This window comes from Rhinatrema bivittatum, chromosome 2 (genome assembly GCF_901001135.1).
Source record: "Rhinatrema bivittatum chromosome 2, aRhiBiv1.1, whole genome shotgun sequence".
Classification (NCBI taxonomy): Eukaryota; Metazoa; Chordata; class Amphibia; order Gymnophiona; family Rhinatrematidae; genus Rhinatrema; species Rhinatrema bivittatum.
In genome coordinates, this window is record NC_042616.1 from 415,724,621 (window position 1) to 415,751,520 (window position 26,900).

The 26,900-nt window shown below is 46.2% G+C and overlaps 1 protein-coding gene across 5 annotated transcripts in view; it reads left to right on the forward strand.

Annotated features, from left to right (window-relative positions):
- The window catches only part of ENTHD1 (ENTH domain containing 1), a 547,844-nt gene that overhangs the window by 178,126 nt on the left and 342,818 nt on the right, over positions 1 to 26,900 (forward strand). Inside the window, exon 1 of one of the 5 annotated variants that reach the window (XM_029590175.1) lies at positions 21,788 to 21,917. The exons of the other annotated variants lie outside the window; for them this stretch is intronic. The gene's annotated coding sequence lies outside the window, so the exon portion shown is untranslated. Of the gene's footprint in view, positions 1 to 21,787; positions 21,918 to 26,900 lie in introns of those variants that run through there. 5 annotated transcript variants of the gene reach the window in all.

Below are 26,900 nucleotides of genomic sequence, written 5' to 3' on the forward strand. Positions count from 1 at the left end.
TTGAGAATGTGATTCGTAGTAGGAACCTTCCCTTTATTAATTTTCCTAGACTTTTTCATATAACAGCTAAAGATACGTTTAAAAAATATTTATTTGATTATCTTAAAGTTCCTGAGGCTGCGGTCCCTCCCATTTCTAAGATTTTTTATCTGCTTTCATTTAAAAAGAAGGAACAGGATGAAGATCAAGGATCGGATATTTTGACCCCTAATTTGGATATTTCAGCATTGTTGGAAACATCGGACACTGCCTTAGCTCAGCCAGCCACTATGGTGGTTACTTTTGCTTTCGAGTTTGATCGAGACTGGGTTTTGTATCTTTTTTTCAAACATCGCCTTAGTGTTTTCTTCACTTGATGGTTAGAGCATACCCAGATGTTGCTTGTCAGAAACAAAAGAAACATCATCAGTTTCTTTTAATCCAATCAAGGGTATTGCAGATTGGAGCAATATTTGCTTTAAAATTTCCTTGTAAATGTCTAGTTAAATATAAAGGATCTGTTTATATATTTTTTGTTCCCTCTCAACTTTCTACTTTTTTATGTGATAAATTACCACTCTAATCTGGAGGTATTGAGTCTGCTCCTCCTATTTCTCCCTTAGAAGGTTGAGTACACTGATTTATGTATAATGTAATCCGAAGTAATAACACAGGTTCTATTTTTTTTTCTTGTAATTTTTTTTTTAAATAACTGTTTCTATATTGGATCCCACATTGTGGACTTACTGGAGAGAGTGATATGATTTACCTATTTTCTTTCTTTTTTCTTTGCATTATTATAATATTACTTTACTTCTCTCCTTTCTTTCTCGAGTGTAATTCTTGAAATTTATTGGAAAATGTATAAATAATGAATTAAAACATTTTTTTTGAATTAATGACTGGAAGAAGGACAATAAATTAATCCCTATCTCTAGCACTAAACTTTCAAAAGGGAAACTTTGATAAAATGAGAATAATAGAAAAAAATTGAAAGGTGCAGCTACAAAGTTGAGTGTAGAACAGGTGTGGACATTGTTAAAAAAATGCCATCTTAGAATTGCAGTCCAGATGATTTCCACGCATTAACAAAGGTGGAAGGAAGGCAAAATGATTGCTGACATGATTAAAAGGTGATGTGATAGAGGATATTTTAGCCGAAAGATCTTCCTTCAAAAATTGGAAGAAGGATCCATCTGAAGAAAATAGGAAAAAGCATAAATATTGGCAAGTTAAATGTAAAACATTGATAAGACAGGCTAAAAGAGAATTTGAAAAGAAGTTAGCCACAGAGGCAAAAACCTATAGGGGCGGATTTTAAAAGCCCTGCGTGCGTGCGCCGGCGCACCCATTTTGCATAGGCTGCTGGCACACGTAAAGCCCCGGGACGCGCGTAAGTCCCGGGGCTTTCTAAAAGGGGCGTGTCGGGGGCGTGGCTGGAGTGACGTGACGTTTTGGGGGCGGCGACGCGGGCGTGGTTTCGGCCCGGGGGTGTTCCGGGGGCATGGCCGCGGCCTCTGGGCCAGCCCCCGGGACCGGAACATGGAGCGGGGCTGCCGTCCGGCGCGCGCAAAGTTACGCCTGCTGATAGCAGGCGTAACTTTGCCAACAAAGGTAGGGGGGGGTTAGATAGGGCCGGGGGGGTGGGTTAGGTAGGGGAAGGGAGGGGAAGGTGGGGGGAGGGCGAAGGGAACAGGCAGCGCGCGCTGGGCTCGGCGCGCACAGGTTGCACAAATGTTCACCCCCTTGTGCTCGCCGACCCCGGATTTTATAAGATACGCGCGGCTACGCGCGTATCTTATAAAATCCAGCGTACTTTTGTTCGCGCCTGGTGTGCAAACAAAAGTACGCGATCGCGCAATTTTTTAAAATCTACCCCATAATGAAAACATTTTTTAAATGTTTCCAAAGCAGGAAACCTGCGGGGGAGTCAGTTGGACCGTTAGAAGACAGAGGGGTTAAAGGGACTCTTAGGGAAGATAAGGCCATTGCAAAAAGACTAAATGAGAGAGATACCAGTTCTGGAGATGGTTTGCAAGGGTGATGAGTCAGATGAACTGAACCAAATCACTGTGAACCTGGAAGATGTAGTAGGACAGATAGACAAACTAAAGAGTAGCAAATCACCTGGACCAGATAGTATGCATACCAATGTTCTGAAGGAATTAAAAAATGAAATTTCAGCTCTATTAGTTAAAATTTGTATCCTATCATTAAAATCATCTATTGTACCTGAAGACTGGAGGGTGGCCATTGTAACCCCAATATTTAAAAAGGGCTCCAGGGGTGTTCTGGGAAACTATAGACCGGTGAGCCTGACTTCAGTGCAGGGAAAATTAGTGGAAACTATTCTAAAGATTAAAATCACAATATATAGAAAGACATGGTTTAATGGAACACAGTATGGATTTACCCAAGGAAGTCTTGCCTCACAAATCTGCTTAATTTTTTTGAAGGAGTTAATAAACATGTGGATAAAGCTGAACTGGTAGATATAGGGGCAGATTTTATAAATCTGCGCACACGCGTACTTTTGTTCGCGCACCAGGTGCGAACAAGTGTACGCGGGATTTCAATAGATACGCACGTATCCATTAAAATCTGGGGTCGGCGCGCGCAAGGCTGCCCAAAATCGACAGTACCCCTTTGAATATCTGGCCCATAGTGTATTTGGATTTTCAGAAGGCTGTTGACAAAGTCCCTTATGAGAGGCTTCTAAGCAAACCAAAAAGTCATGGGATAGGAGGATATGTCCTTTCGTGGATTACAAACTGGTTAAAAGACAGGAAACAGAGTAGGATTAAATGGTCAGTTTTCTCAGTGGAAAAGGGTAAACAGTGGAGTGCCTCAGGGATCTGTACTTGAACTGGTCCTTTTCCATATATTTATAAATGATCTGGAAAGGAATATGACGAGTGAAGTAATCACATTTTCAGATGATACAAAATTGTTCAGTGTAGTTAAATCACAAGCCGATTGTGATAAATTGCAGGAGGAACTTGCAAGACTGGAAGAGTAGGCATCCAAATGGCAGATGAAATTTAATGTGGACAGGTGCAAGGTGATGCATATAGGAAAATATAACCCATGCTGTAGTTATGTGTTGTTAGGTTCCATATTAGGAAAAAGATCTAGGCATAATAGTGGATAATACATTGAAATCGTCAGCGCAGTGTGCTGTAGCAGTCAAAAAAGAAAACAGAATGTTAGAAATTTTTAGAAAGGGAATGGTGAATAAAATAGAAAATGTCTTAATGCATACATATTCATTAAAAGAATGAATCTTTTCCCGTTGATAGCAGGGCTGAATTAGCCATGCTGTCATGGGATCTGTCAATCAGGTTCGGGAGGCGGAGCTTTACCAAGCAGAGATTAGATTTTAGCTCTCTGCGGCTAAAGTAACAGATTCTCCTCAGTCTATTTTTTCCGCGAGCGGGATCGCACACGGAGCTGACTTCTCAGCGTTTTTTCTTATTTTTTCTAAAATGTTTAAGAAATTGGGGTTTAAACCCTGTACTTGCGGCAAGGTAATGTCGGTCACTGATGGCCATGACCGATGTTACCGATGCCTGGGGCCAGATCATGATCTACAAGTCTGTGAATTCTGTGCCCGAATGTTGCCGAGCGCCCAGAAACAGAGGGCTTATCAAATGAAGGAACTTTTCAGTCCATCACAACCATTGGAGGCTCATTTGTCGCCTGGCCCTTCTAAAACAATGCCTCTAACACAGAAACGGGCATCTTCATGGGATCCTCACCCCTCCAGGCTTGGAGGTAATGACTTGCCACGAAGGCATTGGCCATCGGATTCAAATGAACCGACAGAGCCAGAATCACCGGCGCAGGAAACAACGGCGCCCAAAATCTCCGGCGCCTAAAACTTATGCGCCCAAGATGCCTTCTGCGCCTAAAACACCGTTGGCGCATACCACTTCTGTGCCCAAAATATTATCAGCGCACAAAACTTCTGCGCATATGGCGCCGAAGATATCCGCGCACACGGCGCCGAAGACATCTGCGCGCACAGTGCCGTCTATGCACACGACGCTGGATGCGCGCACGGTGCCGGAATCAACGGCACTGCAGACATGTATGCGCACGGCGCCGAAAACATATGCGCACAAATCGAGATCTGCCCACAAGTTGAAATCTGCGCACATGGCGCTGGAGTCATCGGCGTGCACGGTGCAGAAGACATCAAGAAGCCCAACACCTACACAACACATTAAAGGCCTAATGATGCACAAGCTTAAGGTGTCGCATCATACACCACAAAAAGCTGGAGATAAATCCAAACAACTATCTCATGCAATAAAACATGGGTTAAAACAGCGACATAAGTCCTCAGAAGTATCTCGTTCTACCTCTCCAGCTGTAACACCAAACCGCTTGAGTACTTCCTACTCTTCGAGATTGACAACAAAACATAGAAAACGATCGCAGTCTTCACGGAAAGACCACACAGGATCCTCGTCACACCATCATAATAGACATGCACATCACTCGCACCATAGAATAGCTTAGAAAATGAGTGAAACATGGGAAGTAAGCCCTTCTACTTCTGCGTCGTCGCACGCACAAGGTGCAAGGACCTTATCTCATAGAGAGATAATACAGGTCACTTCCTCTGATGCTTCTTCCTCCTCAGATAATTCCATTGGGACAGCAGACGACAAGATGGGGAGAGAATACGATGTGCCAAGTACTTTACCTCAAGTACCTCTGATGCACCCTAAAACATGTGAGTTACCAAAACCATCTGGTATTTCAACAATGCCTCCTCAAACAAAAGAGGCATTTTTGCAATTATCCCAATCGTTAGCAGGGTTTTATGAGACTCTTCAATCATCCTTTAAGATGTCTAATGATCTCTCTATGAGTTCTCCAGAACATAATACTCATACTTCTAGGGAACAGTCGGAGGAGCCTCCGGCATCTCCAATAATAAAACGACCAATTTCACCAGTTCGAAACCAAGATACACCTATCGATTCCCTGTCTCCACAAACCTCCCCATCATCATCTACCGGGTTCCTATCGGACCCACAGGAACAACCGCAGGAACCAAATTCCCCTCCAGAGGACCTCGTGTACCCCAAATTTTTGGAAAAATTGGGTACCATATTACACCTAGAGGTCCAAAAGGAGACAGACCCTAGATCAGAAACCTTTGGTCTCCTAAAAAGTTTCGATACTCCAGGAGAACCAACATCTCTTCCACCACAAGAACTCCTACATAGAGTCTTAATGAAATCGTGGGAAACACCTTACTCTCTCTCGGTGGTCTCAAGGAAAACGGATATAAAATTTTGCATGCGGAAAGCATCGCCTTACTCTATGCCACAATTACCGCATGCTTCAATTGTGGTAGAGTCTGTGATGCAAAGATTCAAGAAAACAAAGTCACATACCTCATATCCACCAGGCAAGGATAACAGATATTTAGATGAGTTTGGCAGGAAGATGTACCACAACTCAATCTTAAATGTCCGCATTATGCACTACCAATTCTACATTGTACAATACCTATATGAGTGTATACAAGCCACAAAAGGTATGCTTTCCTCGACGGCAGATCAAATACCACCGCCTCTTCATGATATGGAAGAGTGTTCTCGACACCTTCTGCGGTTGATATATGAGGGATTTGAGACATCTTCCAGAGCGTCTGCAACAGCCATCACAGCCCGTAGAATGGCATGGTTACGTTCCAGTACGATACGGGAAGATTTACATGAGAAGCTGGCGAACCTCCTGTGTTCAGGAGACAACCTGTGCGGAGAAAGATTTCAGGACACAGTGAGCAAATTGAAAGAAGAAGCTCTAGCAGTTCAATCCTTAACATCACATCCTCACTACTCGACCACACGTCGTTATGTTGGATCCACTCATCGACAATCATATGCCCGCAGACCTTACAGGTCTTATCAGTCCTTTCGTACACAGCTGTATTCATCTTACCAGCGGTCTACGCCGCAACAACAGACCCCGAACCAATGTAGGGGTAAACCACGTAACCAAAGACAGCAGGCACAACAGCCGGCTGCTGCAGTAAAATCTACAACAGAAAATGGAATCCTAAGAACCCAGGAAACTGCTGTTCATACACTATACAAAGATCCTGAGATTATGAGTAGTGGGTTGAGAATTTTATAGTGTTTTCCAAGTGACCTCATATATCGTGCCTATAGGGAATAGGCTACGAAAGCTAGGCACGATATATGAGTAAAATCTACGCCATCTTTTTAGTAACCCAGCCACCACCACAACACCAAGCACCACCCAGCAGAATCCATTCTTGCCTGGCAGCTTGGGAAAGAATAACATCCAATCAATGGGTTTTAGAGATAGTACGACACGGTTACCAACTCCAATTTACCACAAAACCCATGCTACCTCACCTTTCCACTCTAAAGATTCAAAGCTTCCAACCACAACTGGGGGAGGAAATTGCTTTGCTTTGCAAACAACAGGCATTCGACGGATTTCCCCGAAGACCCGACAAGCGGGGTTTTATTCCCCATATTTCCTCATACCCAAAAAGTCAGGTGTCCTTCGTCCCATACTAGATCTGCGGGAATTGAACAAATTCCTAGCCAAAGAGAAATTCAAGATGGTATCGTTGAAATCGATCCTACCTCTGATTCAACCCAACGACTGGATGTGTTCCATTGATCTAAAGGATGCTTACACACATATTCCAATCCATCCATCCTCTTGGCGATACCTGTGGTTCCGCTACAAGCATCACCACTACCAGTACAAAGTTCTTCCCTTTGGACTATCGGCTGCATCCAGGGTTTCACCAAATGTATGGTTGTGATGGTGGCTCATCTCAGACAACAGGGTATAACCATATTTCCAAACCTGGATGATTGGCTGATAATCGCCTCAGCTCCGAGCATCTTAATTGATCACCTCCATCAGGTGATAGACTGCTTACATGAATTAGGACTAGTGATCAACTTTCAGAAATCACACCTACAACCAACACAACAACTGCAATTCATAGGAGCATGCCTGGACACCACTTGCAACTGGGCATATCTACCAAACGACAGAATATCACAATTGCGTCATCTTCTCCATGTGTTAAACCATACTCAGAGACCTTCGGCGAGACAAATTCTAGTAGTCCTAGGCCACGTGACAGCTGCTATTTTCACGGTTCCCAACACCAGGCTACACATGAGATGCCTGCAATGGAAACAACACTCAGAACCGTTGACACAAAAGTTATCGTTGCCATCCGAGATGAGACAGGACATAACATGGTGGCTTCTAGACTCCACCCCGTCCAAGGGAGCATTATTCAGTTCCCCTCCTCACAACGCAGTATTAACCACAGATGCGTCTCGCAAGGGATGGGGAGTACATCTCGAGATTTACGAAACACAAGGGTTATGGACAATCTCTGAGCAGACCCTGCAAATAAATAGATTAGAACTCAGAGCGATTTGAAATGCACTACAAGTGTTTCAGGACCACCTGAAAGATCGCAGGGTCATGATCTACACGGACAATCAAGTGGCGATGTTTTACATCAACAAACAAGGAGGGTCCGGTTCATGGTCCCTTTGCAAGGAGACCCTGGCAATCTTTGAACATGCTCACCAGAATTGCATACATCTACAAGCAACTTACCTACCGGGAGTGGCAAACACAAGAGCGGACAGGCTAAGCCGCATCTTTCATCCTCACGCATGGGCACTCAATTCAAAAGTCGCCCAGGACATCTTCATACAGTGGGGGACGCCTGCGATAGTTCTCTTTGCAACGAAAATCAACGCTCAAGTCCCCAAATTCTGCTCGATAAGACTAAGTCAATTCAGGATTGCTCAAGACGCCTTCTTCATTCCGTGGACGACAGGCCTCCTGTATGCCTTTCCTCCCATACCACTCATTACCAGAGCAATTAAAAAATGCATAACGGACAAAGCTCAACTAATATTCATAGCCCCGGCTTGGCCGAGGCAACCGTGGTACAGTTTCCTTCTCCGACTGTCCATCACGGACCCAATTTGATTACCGAATCGCCTAGATCTTCTCTGCGAAGATCAAGGGACGCTCCTACACCTACTACACTCATCTCTTCACTTGACAGTGTGGAGATTGAGAGGCTCCTTTTAACAGAACAGAGAGTTTCCTCTTCAGCACAGTTCATCTTGTTAGAATCCAGGTTATCCCAGGACAAGCAGGATGCTAGTCCTCACACATGGGTGACGTCAGTGACTGAGCCCTATTGCGGGAAAACTTTCTGTCAAAGTTTCTAGAAACTTTTGACTGGCACTGTGAGGCCGCTGAGCATGCCCAGCATGACATGATATTCTCTGCCACAGGGGTCTCTCTTCAATCTTCGTTTTTCCGCGCTGCTGTAAGCATCGCAGAGTAAGGAGCCCTGTGAGTTTTTCTCACAGACTTACTGACTAGAAAGTCATTTATTTTTCAAAAGCTTTTCTCCCATAAGGGATCTCTCTCATATTTCCACCGGCCGGTGAGAAATCTTAGTCTCGTTTTTACTTCAAGTAAAACTTTCTCAGTATTTTCCCCTCTTTTCATCGATGGCTGTTGGTGAAAAGATGGCTTCAGGATTTAAAAAATGTCCGATATGTAATCGGACAATGTCGATAACAGATCCACACTTTGAGTGTGTTCTCTGTTTGGGAGACAAACACAATGTCTCATCCTGCCCTCAATTAGCAGAAATGACTCCCAAAGGAAGAAAACTTAGACAGGAGAAAATGGAACATCTCTTTCACCTTCAGCTTCTTCCTTCTCCTTCAACATCGATGAAATCGTCCCCAGCAGGAGTTTCCAAAAATGTTTTGCTGAAAAAACGTTGTCTGGAAGGATCGGGAGATCAAGCTTCGCCATCGACTTCGGCGTCGATAAGGTTGGTAGTCAAGCATAGGCCCAAACATAGGCACCGACATCGACACACACCGACTTCAGCGTTAACCCTCTCCCCGGGGGAACCGACCGCTAAACGGCAAAAGCATCAGGAAACTCCGCTACCAGCGTCGGGGCCTACATCATCGATCAAACCTACACAGGGATCTGTGGAGGTATTATCAACACCCACACCGCCACCGCATACAGCTGCTCCATCTACTCCAGCTATATCGCAGGAATTGTCGATGTTTATAAGACAAGTGGTGATCCAGGCCTTGAAGGAACAGACACCTATTCCGGCGATTGTGCAGATGCCGGTGACATCGCCGATGCCGGTGACGTCACCGGCATCGGCACGATCGCCGGCATCGGCACAGTTGCCAGAATAGGTGTCTGTTCCTTCAAGGCCTGGATCACTGCTTGTTGGATCACCGCTTGCTGGTGACGTCACCGACGCCGTTATCTTTGCCAATGTCGGTGATCCTACCAACACCGGTCACCATACCGATGCCGACCCTGTTGATGTCAATAATTGCATCGATGCTGGGGCCTAAATCGATAACAACTATGGTGACTTCGAAGCGACCAACGCCGTCACCATCGGTGCCACTCCTTTCTGGGGATCCAGGAAGCCCAGAGTTAGCACTATATCAGATCTTAATGAAAAAATATCATGATCTGCTCGATTCTCTTCCCTCTAATCCACAGGAAGAGCATACTGAGGAGTCACCTATTGAGGATCCATTACCAGGACCTTCAGGAATTTCTCCACCGCCTAAGACTTCCACAATTTCTCCGCAAGTCCAAGATCCATATGACACTTGGAGCGATACACAATCAGATACCTCATCTGAAGAGTTTGTTGGATCCATCTCCACCAGATCCAAGGAAAATATCTCCTCCAGAAGATTTCTCATTCACAACTTTTGTCCAGGAAATGGCTGACACCATACCATTCACTTTAGTCACAGAGCAAGACAGCAAATATTGGATGTACTTCAATTTGTAGATCCTACGAAACAAGTGGTAGCTATACCAGTGCATGATGTTCTCCTAGATTTGCAACATCGTATTTGGGAACATCCCTGCTCAGTGCCAGCTGTCAACAAACGAATGGACAGTACATATTTGGTGCAGTCTGCTCCTGGCTACCAAAAATCACAGCTCCCTCACCAGTCAGTAGTGGTAGAGTCTGCACAGAAAAATCCAAAAGAATTAGGCCGCATTCCTCAAATCCCCCAGGAAAAGATCATAGATTTTTAGATTCCCTGGGACGGAATGTCTACCAAGGGGCCATGTTAAATTCGAGAATATCTTCATATCAACTTTACATGACCCAATATCAAAGAGATTTGTGGAAGCAAATGCAAGAATTCATTCCATCTCTTCCATCACAATATCAAGAAGCAGCCCAAGCCATCATCCACAAAGGGCTGGAGGCAGGCAAACATGAAGTACGTGCAGCCTATGACAGGTTTGAGACAGCTTCCAGAGTGGCTGCATCTGGGATCAGTGCCAGGCGTTGGGCATGGCTTAAAGCCCCGGACCTCAGGCCTGAAGTCCAGGATAATTTAGTAGATCTGCCATGCCTAGGAGAGCCAAAGTCCAGGATGCAGTTGCTCACTTAAAAGAACATACTGAAACCCTGAGACAGCTTTCCTCGATCCCACAGGATCCACCTATGCACTCTCTTCGTAGGCCTCAACGAAAAGAGACTAGAAGACCTTTTTATTTACAAAGACAGTACTACCCTCCTACATCTAGGACCAGGTCTTCTAGAACACAGCAAAGACCTCAGCCCAGACAACCTAGGGCGACTAGGCAAGCCACTCAACTGTTTGTTTCTTATGATCCAAACAAACCGTGTAAAGCAGTGGATAAACATACTCTATCTAACTGGTTAGCAGATTGCATATAGTTTTGCTATGAAAAAGCAGGCCTTCCTCTCCAAGGGCGAGTAAAGGTGCATTCAGTAAGAGCAATGTCAACCTCAGCACACTATCGTTCAGTGCCAATTCTTGACATATGTAAAGCAGCCAATCACACCCAGCGGGTCTCTCACACCGTGTGTACTCCAGGAACCAAAATGTAAACAATATATCAAAATGCTTGTATACCTGGTTTCTCCTTTAAATACCCCATTCCAGCTATCCTACTATAGAGAACAATATAATTTTGTAGGACCACTACTCATAGGGTCAAGGTATCATACCCGACTCTCTTTATGGTTTCGGGTCCATTTTACTTTATATATTTTTGTGAATTTTTATAATTTTTCAATTTTGTCATGAATTTTTTCTTTCCGTCCAACTGATGAGAGCTCCCAAAAAGCCCATTCAAAATTAAAGTCAGCTAAATAGCAAAGTCACTTTTTTTCACTCCCAATGCAAAGTAAAGCAATTCAGCAGTGATACTCATCTGCAAAGCCCAACACGATCGCGTTTCGGACCCCCACTCTTAAGGTCCTGCTTCAGGGGAAAAGATTTCCATGCTTGTTCCGTGACACTCCCAGGGCAATCATCAGCAAATCATTTTTCTAATCTCCAATAGCTGTATCCATCCAATAATATAGATGTGATCCCGACTTGGAATTCTCTTCACACCTTTGCAGCTCATTACTGTCTGGACAAAGAAGGACGACAAGATTCAGCCTATGGACAATCTGTCTTAAAGAACTTGTTTCTAGTTTAATCCCAACTCCTTCTACATCCAACCTGCTGTGATCTTCGGCTGCCTCATTTTCACCAACAATACTTCAGTGTTACTTCACTACAAAATGACTCAGCCTCTAGCTTGCTAATCACCCATGTGTGAGGACTAGAATCCTGCTTGTCCTGGGATAAAGCAAAATTGCTTACCTTGTAATAGGTGTTATCCCAGGACAGCAGGATGTAGTCCTCACGAAACCCACCCGCCACCCCGCGGAGTTGGGTCTTATATCTTTTATTATTTTATTTTGCTAAAGCTTATTGCTACATACGAGACTGAAGAGAGACCCCTGTGGCAGAGAATATCATGGCATGCTGGGCATGCTCAGTGGCCTCACAGTTCCAGTCAAAAGGTTCTAGAAACTTTGACAGAAAGTTTTCCCGCAATAGGGCTCCGTCAGTGACGTCACCCATGTGTGAGGGCTACGTTTTGCTGTCTTGGGATAACACCTATTACAAGCTGAGCGATTTTGTTAGATGAGAGGGTTATATATATATATTTATTTATTTATTTAACACTTTTTTATACCGACCTTCATAGTAAATAAACCATATCGGATCGGTTTACATAAAACAAGGGTATAACAGAAGCAATAAATAAAAGTAATTAACAAGAGAAGAGAATAACGTAAAGTTACATTTAACAAGGAGTAAAAACTTGGGAAGCTTAAGAGCTGGAAGAAAGTTAAAAAGGCCAAAAAATAATGAAAGAAGCATAATCCAAAAAGGAATTTGGATTAGAGCAAAAAGATGCTTTAATCAGTGAGTGCCAGAGTTCTTCGTTTGAATGGTTGTAGGACTTTAATCTTCTACGTCCAAGTGAGGAAAAAGAAGACTAAGGGTTGTCTGGAGGATCATCGAAGGCTTGGTGGAATAGCCACGTCTTAAGTTTTTTTCTGAACGTAATGAGACAAGGTTCTAGTCGGAGGCTTGAAGGAATGTTGTTCCAAATAGATGGACCTGCTATTGAAAAAGCTCGGTCTTTGGTCGAGGAAAGGCGTGAGGCTTTAGTTGGGGGGTAATTCAAAGTACCTTTATGATTATCTCTAATTGGCCTGTTGGAGGAATGAAGTTTGAAGGGTATTTCAAGGCTGAGTTGGAGTTGGTGATGGATGGATTTATGTATTAGGGTGATTGCTTTGTAAAGAATTCTAAAATTTACTGGTAGCCAATGTAGGTTTCTGAGGATGGGTGAGATGTGATTTCCTCGGCTGGTGTTAGTAATCTCGCTGCAGCATTTTGTATCATCTGAAGCGGTTTAGTGTTTAGTAGAAGAGAAAGGAAAGAAATACTATGATTTAACCAATGTAGCCCACTATACTGTATACCCATCCAAAAACATAACTCAGCTGAAGCCATAAAAAGTGTGATAAGGATCCCAGATTCTATCAGATTTGAAGGTTTCATATGTAAGATTTTATCTTAATTTCTCAATATCAGCAATGTTCTGTACTTGAGCCTGCCAGAAATCTATACCAGGATTAGATTTCCAGAAAGCGGCAATGGTAAATTGAGATGCCAGAAGGAGCTCACCAACTAATAACCCTGTATTTCACTGGGTAAGCAAATCCATCCCGTCTTCCAAGAAGTCCTAATATGGGTGCAATATGTATTGGGAAACCAAGAATGACCACAACTTCCTGCATGACTTGAAACCAGAACTGATGTGCACACTGGCAATCCCACCACATATGCTTGTATGTACCAATCTCACAACAACCTGACCAACAAGTTGTACTGGTATTTGGGAATGCTTTAGAATAAAAAATAGGGGTAAAGTATATTCTATGCAATAATTTAACCATTAAAGTATATTAAGTAAAATAAACCAGAATTAAAAAAGAACAAACAAAAAAGCCAATTGCATGGGGGGACCAGGCAGGCATAGCCAGCACACTGCACCTTTAATCTGGTGCTTCCCAGCCCTCCTGGTGCAGAAGGACAGACAAAGAGGAGCAATGGGGGAACCATTCAGAAATTATCCTGCTGTGCATACATTTTCTTCTTTGTAACAACATGAGTCTCACTGCACTAGTTAAGAAAATGTTGCATCTCTGCAGGCAATTCAAAGATATATTGCTTGTCATTGTCAAGAAATTTGTAAATGAGCAGGTTATAAGAGAACATAAGAAGTTGCCATACTGGATCAGACAGGTTCATTAACAGTACCAACAGTATCTGGCAAGTACTCAAATATTAAGTAGATCCCATGCTCCTAATGCCAGTAATAGCAGTGGTTATTCATCTGGCACATCCTCTGGCAATGAAGTCCAGAGCTTAATTTTGCATTGAGTGAAAAAGAAATTTCTCACAGGACAAGCAGGAGTCCTCACATATGGGTGACATCATCAGGATGGAGCCCAATCACGGAAAACTTCTGTCAAAGTTTCCAGAACTATGACTGGCCCCTACTGGGCATGCCCAGCATGGCACCTACCCCTGCAGCCAGCAGGGGTCTCCCTTCAGTCTTCTTTTTTCCACGCAGCAGTAGCCTCGCTGTAAAGGAACTCTGAAGAGATTCCTGACAGGAATTTTCCTCACGGGATTACTAAAAATTAATTTGCCCCACAGGGGTCCCTCCTCTAACTTTTTTTCAGACCGCGGTACTCCGGTAAGTTTTTACCCAATTTCCGTCGATTACCGTCGAGTTTGGCCCTCGCGGCCTACTGGCCGTCGATTGTACCGTGGCTCGACTTTTTTCCATGGCCATGGCTTCGGGGTTCCGTTGGTGCCCGGACTGTACCCGCACCATGTCTATCACGGACCCCCATAAAGTCTGTGTTATGTGTCTAGGACGCGAGCACAATGTCTTGACCTGCACCAAATGTGCCCTAGTGACACCAAAAGGTCGCAAGACCAAATTGGAGAAGATGGAACTTCTCTTCCATGCTCAAACCCCAACTCCGTCCATTGCATTGACGTCGTCAGAGCTGGCACCGTCAACTTCGCTCCAGCATTGACCACTGGCCAGTGACCGCCCGGCATCGACGACATCTCTGCTATCGACACCCTCTAGTCCCCCTCAGGACCGAGGAGATCGCAGGGACAAACATCGCCATCGACACCGTAAGTCTTGGACCATCGAGGGAGCGAAATCATCGACCTTGCCATCGTCCGAGCTGCTGTCGAAGAAACCCCGTCCAGAAAAGGCACCGACCGTTTCTGCAACCGGGTCACCGACGCAACCCTCGCTCGACAGGGGATCGGGAGCCGCGACTCCACCTCTAATGGTGGTCCCTCCGGTTATGCCTCTGCCTCCCTCTTCTGTTCCGGAGCCGGGGCTGCTTGCTCCAGGTCTCCGAGAAGAACTGGTCCGGATGGTTCAGGAGGCCATCGACAAGGCGATGAAACGACTTCAGGTTCCTCCGGCACAGACACCGGTACCGATTGCGGAACCAATCATCGACCCAATTCCGGCAGTGCTGGCACCGCTGCTCTCCAGGATGGAAGCGCTCATCGCCGCTTTTCCACCGATGGATCCCGGGTCTCCGATGGCTCCGGTGCCCTCCCTACTTACAATGTCATTGGGAGGAGAAAGACCGTTCCGCATCCCTCCATTGGGAGTTCTACCTCAGCCATCGATGCTGATACGTCCCTCGCCACCGATCCAACCATCAGTGCCGATACGTCCATCGGCGCCACTGAGCCATCCATCGATGCTCTCGATGCCTGCGCCGGTGCCTTTGATGCTGTCATCGGTGCCTCCAATAATTCCTCCGATTCCTTCGGAGCCTAGAACGGGACCTTCAGGTATCCCACCACCCTGTCCCCCTCCTAGAGGGACAGGTGCTGATCCTTATGATACCTGGGCTGATGATTCCTCGACAGACACTGATGATTTACCTTCACCCACTGAAAGTAGGAAGCTTTCTCCTCCAGAGGACCTCTCTTTTATAAACTTTGTGAAGGAAATGTCTGAATTGGTTCCCTTCCAATTGCAGACTGAACAGGATGATAGGCACCAGATGATGGAGTTGCTCCAATTCTTTGATGCTCCCAAAGTAATCACCTCTATTCTCATCCATCAGGTCCTTCTGGATGTCCTGAAGAAGAACTGGGAACATCCTGGCTCCCTTGCTCCAGTCCACAGGAAAGCTGACACCACCTATTTAGTGCAGTCAGCTCCAGGTTTTCAGAAATCACAACTGGATCACCACTCTGTCGTGGTGGAGACTGCACAGAAGAGAGCGAAGAGGTCAAAGCCTCACACTTCTGTTCCCCCTGGCAAGGAATAGAAGTTCCTAGAATACCATTGGTCGCCGAGTCTTCCAAGGGTCAATGCTCATCCCTCGAATTGCGGACTATCAGCTCTATATGACCCAATATAACAGGGTCATTTTCAAGCAAATACAAGACTTCTCAGACTCCCTGCCTCCACAGTTTCAAGAACAGCTCCAAACCCTAGTGAATAAGGGTTTTGAGGCAGGAAAGCATGAGATCAGAACATCTTATGACATCTTTGATACCTCTACTAGAGTATCTTTAGCTGCTATTTAGGCAAGAAGGTGGGCCTGGCTCAAGTCTTCTGACCTTCGCTCTGAAGTACAAGACAGGTTGTCCGACCAGCCTTGTGTCGGAGATAATCTGTTTGGCGAACAGATTCAAGGTACAGTGGCAGAACTAAAGGACCATCATGAGAACCTAAGACAGCTCTCTCTGATGCTGTCTGACTATTCTTCTAAACAGCCCTTCAGGAAGGACTCTAAAAAGTCATTCTTCCGCCCGAAGAAGTCCTATCCACCACCAACTAGATCCCGTGCCATGAAACCTTTTCAAAAAGCACAGTCTCGTCAAGCACGTAAACAAAAACCACAAGCAGCTCCTCAACCAGGGCCTGCTTCAGGTTTTTGACTTCCACCTAGAGAGCAGCAGCCAGATTCCACTGCCACACATACCAGTGGGAGGTCGATTGTGCCACTTCCACAACATATGGCACTCAATTACCTCAGACCAATGGGTATTGGCAATAATTGCTCAGGGTTGCCATCTGAACTTTCTCTCCGTGCTTCCGGACTCCCCACCTCTGCCGATGTGGAGAACATCCGATCACTCCATTCTTCTGGATCAAGAGGTCTCCCTCCTTCTCCAGTCCAACGCAGTAGAACCCGTAACATACACTCAGCATGGCCTAGGGTTCTATTCCCGGTACTTTCTAATCCCCCAAAAATCAGGAGGCTTTCGTCCTATTCTAGACCTACGGGCCCTCAACAAGTACCTCCTGCGAGAGAAGTTCAAGATGGTCACCTTGGGCTCGCTTCTACCTCTTCTACAAAGAGGAGATTGGCTCTGCTCTCTGGACCTCCAGGATGCATACACTCATATTGCGATAACTCCATCTCATTGCAAATACCTGAGGTTTCTAGTAGGCCCAAAGCACTGTCAATACCGAGTGTTTCCATTCGGCCTAGCGTCTGCGCCATGAGTCTTCACAAAATGCCTCGTAGTCGTTGCAGCTTTCCTCAGGACTCAAGGTGTTCACGTCTACCTCTATCTGGACGACTGGTTAGTCAGGGCTCCCACTCAGCAATCTGCTCTGTTGTCCCTCAATCTAACCGTACACACTTTAATTACAATAGGATTTCTAGTCAACTACGACAAATCCTACTTAGTTCCATCTCAAACCTTGTCGTTCATTGGGGCAGATTTGGACACCTTGCAGGCAAAGGCTTTCCTGCCTCGACAACGAGCACAAACTCTCGTGTCTCTTGCTCACCAGCTGCAGTCTCAGCACTCTGCCACCACATGCCACTTTCTCATCCTTCTGGGACACATGGCGTTCTCAGTCCACGTCACACCAATGGCCTGCTTGGCCATGAGAGTCATGCAGTGGACTCTAAGATCTCAATTGACTCAAAGCACTCAGCCCCTGTCGACCTTTGTCCATGTCACCAACTCACTCCGTCTGTCCCTCGCCTGGTGGAACATTCAGAAAAATCTCCTCCAGGGTTTGCCCTTCTAGTCTCCAGGCCCTCAAGTCACGCTCACCACCGATGCTTCCAACCTCGGCTGGGGAGCCCATGTAACCAATCTGCAAACACAAGGATCGTGGTCTCCAGAGGAAGCCAAACACCAAATATATTTCCTGGAGCTTCGAGCAATCAGATATGCTCTCAGGGCTTTTCAGGATCGCCTCTCAAATCAAGTCATCCTGATTCAGACTGACAACCAGGTGGCCATGTGGTACATCAACAAACAGGGAGGCACGGGCTCCTTCCTTCTGTGTCAGGAAGCTGCACAGATTTGGGTGGAAGCTCTCTCCCATTTGGGACACAGTAGATTTCTCTCCCGCAGACCCTGAAGTAGGCACACAGTGCCGAAACATGGCCAATGTCGGGCAGGCGAATCTGAACCCATAGGAAGTCATGAGGGCGGCAGCCTTGATAAGTATATGAGAATAAAAACGGATAAGTGGGTCGGACAAGCAGCCAGGGAGAAGGGATTTTATAAGTAAAAAGGAAAAGAAAAAAAGATGAATATAAAGTGTGAATAATAAAGAGCAATATACGGGGCAAATGAGAGGGATAACTAAAATGTGGTTATCCTTGAACAGAGCCACCGTACAAAAAAGACCACTGAGCAAGGTTTTTCCTTGAATCAGTGGGTGTTGTAGAATTAATTGCATCAATAGCATGGGATCTTCTTGGTGTTTGGGTAATTGCCAGGTTCTTGTGGCCTGGTTTGGCCTCTGTTGGAAACAGGATGCTAGACTTGATGGACCCTTGGTCTGACCCAGCATGGCACTTTCTTATGTTATTATGCCTCTAGGTTTGGTGGGTATTCCTATGGATGAGGGCAGTGAAGGGCTAGCTGGTCAGGTTATTGTTTCGGATGGCATCCTACTTGCCCAAAACTGGCGTATATAGCACGTCCTTATAAAGACATTTTGTGATGGCTTACAGCAATAGTAGCTCTTGCATTCCGGAATTTTCTCTTCCATGAGCAATTACCTCCGTGAATGACTGATGGCCAAATATATTATTTCAGCTAGGGTTCACAAAGTGGCAACATAGCTAGTGCAGCATTGGGGCTAGCTTGAGGTTAAGCTTCTCATTCCTGCAAATGATTTTAAAGGTGATTTGTATATGCCTCCATTCTAGTCTTTAGCGTATGTCCGAGAAAATAACCCTAAAATATTATGGGCTAGTAATCTCCCTGTGTTTGCTAATATGGTTATAAGTTTATTTCTTTTAAGTTCTTTTGTGAAATCTTGCTGTTCTTGCAACCTCGTACTTATAATAATTATTACATTTCTTACTGCAAGGTCTCCAGACCAAACACTAGGCAATTTAGTGCTATTCATCTATCCTTGGGGAATGGGTTTGGTGGACCCATGGTAGTTGGGGTGATTGAAGACTATCATATTCCCCTTCGATTATTGCAGACAATGTATCCTATGTCACAGGTTTTGGGATGGCTGACTTGACAGGCACATGGCAGAATTCAGCACATTTCAGAATGGAGTCAGTTGTATATGTTGGTGACATTCTGCAGTATTCTACTGTGGTTTTGGAGAGGTCGTGCTATGGAATCATGTTTTTGGCATTATCATGGCTTACCAAGACATTGAACAAGAACATTGATGGTTGTTAAAGCTCTAGGCAGCATTAGTGGTTGTAAGAGTAAGATATGGCTTCAGCTAGCTTGGTTGGGGTGCCCATGGCAACTGAGGTGTCACTACCATGTGTTTGTGACCACAACCCACGGTGCACTGTATGTGCTATTCTTGAAAGCTAGCTGGGTAGAGAATACCAAGTTAGCATGGAATTCCTGCTCCTATGGTGGGTGACAGCAAGATGAGTTGCCTGTCAAGTCTTCGGCTTCAATGGCTGGGATTGGCCTGCGCATCACTCAGAATTTTGTTGGCATGCTTAATGAATGACACCTGCTCTTTCACGGAGCAGGAATCCTTGCACCACAGAGAGCTTTGTTGGTAATCAGGATCGAATTGCTGGATCTCCTGAGGGGCAAGGCTTTGACGGCCCTATGTCCCCCAGTGGTGCTACATTGCTGTAGCATGATACTATAGAGCAGCAGTTCTCAACTGGTGTGTGGTGACACACCAGTGTGTCACCAAGCACACACAGGTGTGTCACCACACTTCCTGGTCCCCCACTGGTCCAGCTGTTCTCCTTTACCCCAGCGAAATTCAAACTCTTCTTCCTCCCGGGCTTGAAATGCTGATAACCTGGGCAGAATGCGGCAGGATAGCTGGAGTTAGTGGTACTAGCAGCATGGTTTCTTCTTCCTGACCCCATGGCCTGGAAGAGAAAGTGGTATGCAGCTGCCGAATGTGCAGGAAAAAGAGACTTTGGTAGTTTACAAGTGCGGGCAGCATCGGACTGGAGCAAAAAGAGGAACAACGTCAGCCCCCGCACCGATGGGACACCTTTCTCGAAGCCACGAGGGCTGGAAGAAGAGGAAGCTGCTGCCACCAGTTGTTCTTCGATGGGGACAGAGAGAGTGAATGAGTGAGCGAGCATGTGTGTTTGAGACAGTGTGTATGTAAGTGTGTGATTGAGAGCCTGTATATGTAAGTGAGAGAGCATGTGTCTGCATGTGGTTGAGAGCCTATCGGGCGGATTTTAAAAGGCCTGCGCATGTAAAAATTGGCACATATGTGCGTTTGTAAGGCCGGCATGCGCACATGTAATTTTGCATAGGCTGCATTTGTGCGCATCTGTGTGCATGCGCGCACACACTTGGGAGTGTTACAAAAGGGGTGTGATGGCATGTTGGGGGTGGACACCAGACTTATATGCGTATGACATATTTTATAAGGGCCACGTGCTTATGAGACGGCGCATTCAGCCAAACTCACACGTGTATATTTGCTACTGGCTGTATACACAAGCGAGTGCTTATTTTCAGGTTTCCACGGGTATTTTCTGTTTGTTTGGCTCCTCGCTCTGGGTCAGTGGATGCAGGAGCAAGGCAGAAGGTGGGCGTGAGTGCTTGTGGGACTTACTGGCAGTAAATGGGAAAGTGTAAGCTACTAGCACATGGCTAGCAGGTTTACAACATGGAAAAAAAGGTTCAGGTATGGACTGTTGATTTTTGTATAACGGGTAGAGACTGGAACAGGAGGTGAGAAATACATGGTGTAGCAACAGCTATTGAGTGGGATATTTATATTTTCTGTTCTACAACATGATTATAATAGCTGCATTGGTACTCAGATCTATACGGCTCAGAAGAGAGAGAGGAGTAGAAGAATGCAGAGGAGGAGGTACCCCTTAAGCAGAGTTTACAGGACTCTGACACATTTTCTGGATCAGTCTGAGGAGGAAGTAATGCGCAGGTTCAGATGTAATTTGAAAACCATACTGTACCTCTGTCAAATGTTAGAGCTTAAACTGCAACCTTTAACCCAAAGGGGCAATGCCTTGCCAGTCCACCCTGGCCTTTTTTCCTACCTGCACTTTCCAAACCCCTCTAGGAATTACATCTGGAATCACTCAGTCTGCCACCTCAAGGTGTCTAGAGCAGGTCCTGGCTGACTTGCTCAGGAAACACAACACTTTATCTCCTTCCCCTCCAGAAAACAGGAACATCACCAAATAATGACTGATTTCTATCAAATTGCATACTTCCCCTCAGTCTTGGGAGCTATAGATTGCACTCATACTGCAACCGCAAGGGATTCCACTCCCTAAACATGCAAGTGGTCTGCAATGCCAAGGGCCTCATCATGAATGTGGTGCCTCGCTTTCCAGGATCCACTCACGATGCCTACATTCTCTCACAATCAAGAATTCATGACCACTTCCAGCAAGGACACATTACTGGGGGATAGCTTCTAGGTAGCAAGATACCCACCACTTCTATCATACCCATTTCCCTGCTTTTATTTTGTCACCCTCATATTTAGGGTGCCACTGCAGGGCTTCTCTAAACTAACCCTGTGAGCTGTGTCACTATGAAATTCAGAAGGTATATGTAACCCAGATTTTCTGTGTCTTCTACAGGTGACAGAGACTATCCACTGAAAACCTGGCTCGATATCCCCATTGCCACCCCAGCAATTGCAGCTGAGTGTCTCTACAAAAGGGCACACTGTAAGACCAGGGCTGTCATAGAACCATTGGCTTACTTACTTTCGCTATCTAGAAAGATCTGGAGGATGCCTTCTTTACAGCCCCCCCCCCCCCCAAAGTGTGTGAGATCTTTCTATCCTGCTGTGTGCACCATAACTTTGCACTAAACAGCCACATGCCTTCTCCAGAGGAGGAGAAAGGAGGAAGAGTATCTGACTCAGGATGAATTGCAAGAAATACATCACTTGAGTCAAAGGCAGACTATTCAACAAAGGAGCACTCTCATAGAAAGATGTTTCAGAAGGTGATACTGCATTTATTTACAAAAAAGTGCTTTTATGTACAAAAAAGTGCTTTTATTTATTAAAAGTACAGTAAAATAAAGGATAACAAACTAAACTATCTCTTCTTGGCCGGCCTCTTTTTCTGGCTTCAGGAAACTTAGGCTACCCCAAACTGGAGCTCCTATATAGTGGACTCCTGCCACTGCTCACGCTACCCTCAGAGGCCAAAGAAGGTTGTGGTAGTTCAAGTTCATGGAAGTAAGAGACAAAGAACGTATGTAGGAACTTTCTCACTAGAATTACTCCAGTGATCACTACAGCTTCGTTATTTCTTTCATCACTGTCTATAATATACTGCAACGCCAGTCTATAAGGCAGAAAACACCAGTATTTGTTGACCTACTTGATGATAAAAAACCTGATCTTTTATTATTCACTGAATCATGGTTAACCAATACTGACACGGTTGTTCTCACAGGACAAGCAGGATGGTAGCCCTCACATATGGGTGACATCACAGCATGGAGCCCAATCACGGAACACTTTTTGTCAAAGTTTCCAGAACTTTGACTGGCCCCTACTGGGAATGCCCAGCATGGCACTAACCCTGCAGCCAGAGGGGGCCCCTTTCAGTCTTCTTTTTTCTGCGCAGCAGTAGCCTCGCGGTAAAGGAGCTCTACAGAGATTCCTGACAGGAATTTTCCTCACGGAATTACTAAAAGTTAATTTGCCCTGCAGGGGTCCCTCCTTTAAATTTTTTTCAAACTGCGGTACTCCGGTAAGTTTTTACCCGTTTTCTGTCGATTACTGTCGAGTTTAGCCCTCGCGGCCTACTGGCCGTCGACCGTACCGCGGCTCGATTTTTGCCATGGCGTCTGGGTTCCGTCGGTGCCCGAACTGTAATCGCACCATGTCCCTCACAGACCCCCATAAAATCTGTGTTATATGTCTAGGACGCGAGCACGATGTCTTGACCTGCACCAAATGTGCCCTAATGACACCAAAAGGTCGCAAGGCCAGATTGGAGAAGATGGAACTTCTCTTCCGTGCTCAAACCCCTACTCCATCCATTGCATCGACATCATCAGAGCCGGCACCGTCAACTTCACGCCAGCATCCACCACCGGCTGGTGACCGTCCGGCATCAATGACATCTCAGCCTTCGACACCCTCTACTCTCCTTTAGGACCAAGGGGATCGTAGAGACAAACATCGCCATTGACACCGTAAGTCTCAGACCATTGTGGGAGTGAAATATTTGACCTCGCCATCGTCCGAGCTGCCTTCAAAGAAACCCCGTCCAGGAAAGGCACCAACCTTTTCGGCGACCGGGTCACCGAGGCAACCCTCACCCAACAGGGGATCGGGAACAATGACTCTGCCTTTAACGGTGGTCCCTCTGGCTATGCCTCTGCCTCCTTCTGTTCCGGAGCCGGGGCTGCTTGCTCCAGGTCTCCGAGAAGAACTGGTCCGGATGGTTCAGGAGGCCATCGACAAGGCGATGCAACGACTTCAGGTTCTTCTGGCACCGATGCCGGTACCGATTTCGGAACCGTCCACCAAATCTATTCCGGCAGCGTTGGCACCGCTGCTCTCCAGGATGGAAGTGCTCATTGCCATTTTTCCACCGATGGACCCCGGGTCTCCAATGGCTCTGGTGCCCTCCCCGCTTACATTGTCATCGGGAGGAGAAACACCGTTCCGCATCCCTCCATCCGGCGTTCTGCCTCAGCCATCGATGCCGATACGTCTCTCACCACCGATCCAACCATTGGTGCCGATACGTCCGGCGCCACTGAGCCATCCATCGATGCCCTCGATGCCTGCGCTGGTGCCTTCGATGCCTTCATCGGTGCCTCCGATAATTCCTCCGATTCCTTCGGAGCCTAGACCGGGACCTTCAGGTATCCCACCACCCCGTCCCCCTCTAGTTCTTAGAGGGACATGTGCTGATCCCTACGACACCTGGACTGATGTTTCCTCCCCAGACACAGATGAATTACCTTCATCACCTTCACCAACTGAAAGTAAGAAGCGTTCTCCTCCAGAGGACCTCTCCTTCATAAATTTTGTGAAGGAAATGTCTGAATTGGTTCCCTTCCAATTTCAGACTGAACAGGATGACAGACACCAGATGATGGAGTTGCTCCAATTCTTGGATGCTCCCAAGGAAATAACCTCCATCCCTATCCACCAGGTTCTTCTGGATCTCCTCAAGAAGAGCTGGGAACATCCTGGCTCCATTGCTCCAGTGCATAGAAAAGCTGACACTATCTATTTGGTGCAGTCAGCTCCAGGCTTTCAGAAAACTCAATTGGATCACCAATCTGTAATTGTTGAATCTGTACAAAAAAGAGCAAAGAGATCAAAGCCTCACACTTCTTTTCCCCCTGGCAAGGAACAAAAGTTTCTAGATGCCATTGGCCGCCGAGTATTCCAAGGCTCAATGCTCATCTCCCGGATTGCCGCTTATCAGCTCTATATGACCCAAAATAATAGGGTCATTTTTAAGCAAATACAAGATTTGACAGATACCCTGCCTCAACAATTCCAAGATCAGCTTCAAACCCTAGTAAACAAAGGGTTTGAGGCAGGCAAGTATGAGATCAGATCATCCTATGACATCTTTGATACTGCTACCAGAGTATCTGCAGCAGCTATTTCGGCAAGGAGATGGGCCTGGCTCAAATCTTCCGACCTTCACCCTGAGGTACAAGAGCTGTTATCTGACCTACCCTGTGTGGGCAATAACCTATTTGGAGAACAGATTCAATGGACAGTGGCGGAACTGAAGGACCATCATGAGACTCGCAGACAGCTCTCTCTGATACCTTCTGACTATTCTTCAAAACAGCCTTTCCGAAAGGACGCTAAGAAGTCCTTCCGGCCGAAGAAGTCCTACCCGCCACCAACCAGATCCCGTGCCACGAGGCCTTTTCAAAAAGCCCAGACTCTTCAGACACGGAAACAAAAGCCGCAAGCAGCTCCTCAACCAGGTCCTGCTTCAGGTTTTGTGTTCCACCTAGAGAGCAGCAGCCAGCCACTATTGCCTCACATACTAGTGGGAGGCCGACTGTGCCATTTCAACAACATATGGCACTCAATACCTCAGAACAATGGGTTCTGGCGATAATTGCCCAGGGTTACCATCTGAACGTTCTCTCCGTGCCACTGGACTCCCCACCTCTGCCGACGTGGAGAACATCTGATCACTCCATCCTTCTGGATCAGGAGGCCTTCCTCCTTCTCCAATCCAAGGCACTAGAACCCCTACCCTACTCTCAGCATGGCCTAGGGTTCTATTCCCGGTACTTTCTAACCCCCAAAAAATCGGGAGGCGTTTGTCCTATTCTGGACCTATGGGCCCTCAACAAGTACCTCCAGCGAGAGAAATTCAAGATGGTAACCTTAGGCTCGCTTCTTCCTCTCCTATAAAGAGGAGACTGGCTATGCTCTCTAGACCTCCAGGACGCATATATTCATATTGCGATAACTCATCGCAAATACCTGAGGTTTCTAGTAGGCCCCAAGCACTATCAGTACCGAGTGCTACCATTCGGCCTCGCCTTTGTGCCACGAGTGTTCACGAAATGCCTTGTAGTGGTTGCAGCCTTCCTAAGAACTCAGGGTGTTCATATCTACCCCTATCTAGACGATTGGTTAGTCAGGGCTCCCACTCAGCAAGCTGGTCTGTCGTCCCTCAATCTAACCTTACACACTCTAATTTCATTAGGATTTCTCATCAATTACGACATATCCTCTTTAGTCCCATCTCAAACCTTGTCATTCATTGGGGCAGACTTGGACACCTTGCAGGCAAAGGCTTTTCTGTCTCGACAGCGAGCTCTCACTCTCATGTCTCTCACACTCCAGCTGCAGTCCCAGCACTCTGTGACTGCACGCCACTTTCTCATCATCTTGGGACACATGGCGTCCTCAGTTCAGGTCACACCAGTGGCCCGTTTGGCCATGAGAGTCATGCAGTGGACTCTAAGGTCTCAATGGACTCAAAGCATTCAGCCCCTGTCGACCATTGTCTACGTAACTGACTCACTCCGTCAGTCTCTTGCCTGGTGGAGCAATCAAAACAATCTCCTCCAAGGCTTGCCCTTCTAGCCTCCAGACCCTCAAATAACTCTCACCACCGATGCTTCCAACTTCGGATGGGGAGCCCATGTGGCCAATCTGCAGACACAAGGATCTTGTTCTCCAGAGGAAGCCAAACACCAAATAAATTTCCTGGAGCTTCGAGCAATAAGATATGCTCTCAGGGCATTTCAGGATCGCCTCTCAAATCAAGTTATCCTGATCCAAAGGGACAACCAGGTGGCCATGTTGTTCATCAACAAACAGGGAGGCACGGGTTCCTTCCTTCTGTGACAGGAAGCTGCACAGATATGGGCGAAGCTCTCTCCCATTCGATGTATCTCAGGGCCACCTGGTTGCCAGGAGTGGACAATGTGTTGGCAGACAAGCTGAGTCGCATCTTTCAACCACACGAGTGGTCTCTCAACCCCTCAGTAGCGAACTCCATCTTCCAAAAATGGGGATATCCTCAAATAGACCTCTTTGCATCTGCTCAAAACCGCAAAGTAGAGAAGTTCTGCTCTCTCATTCGCAGCAAACACTCTCAACCCAGAGACGCATTCTCCCTCTCGTGGGCAACCGGTCTGCTTTATGCATTCAGGACAAGGGAATCATGATCCTGATAGCACCTCACTGACCACGCCAAGTGTGGTGTCCAATACTGCAGGATCTCTCCATTCGCAGACACATTCCCTGGGAATGGACCCGCTTCTGATTACTCAAAATGACGGGTGCCTACGCCACCCCAATCTTCAAGCCTTGTCCCTGAAGGCATGGATGTTGAAAGGTTAATCCTTCAGCCACTTAACCTTTCTGAACCAGTTTCCCGTGTCCTGATTGCATCACGGAAGCCTTCCACGAGAAAATCTTACTCTTACAAATGGAACAGGTTTAAGTAATGGTGCTCTTCTCAGTCG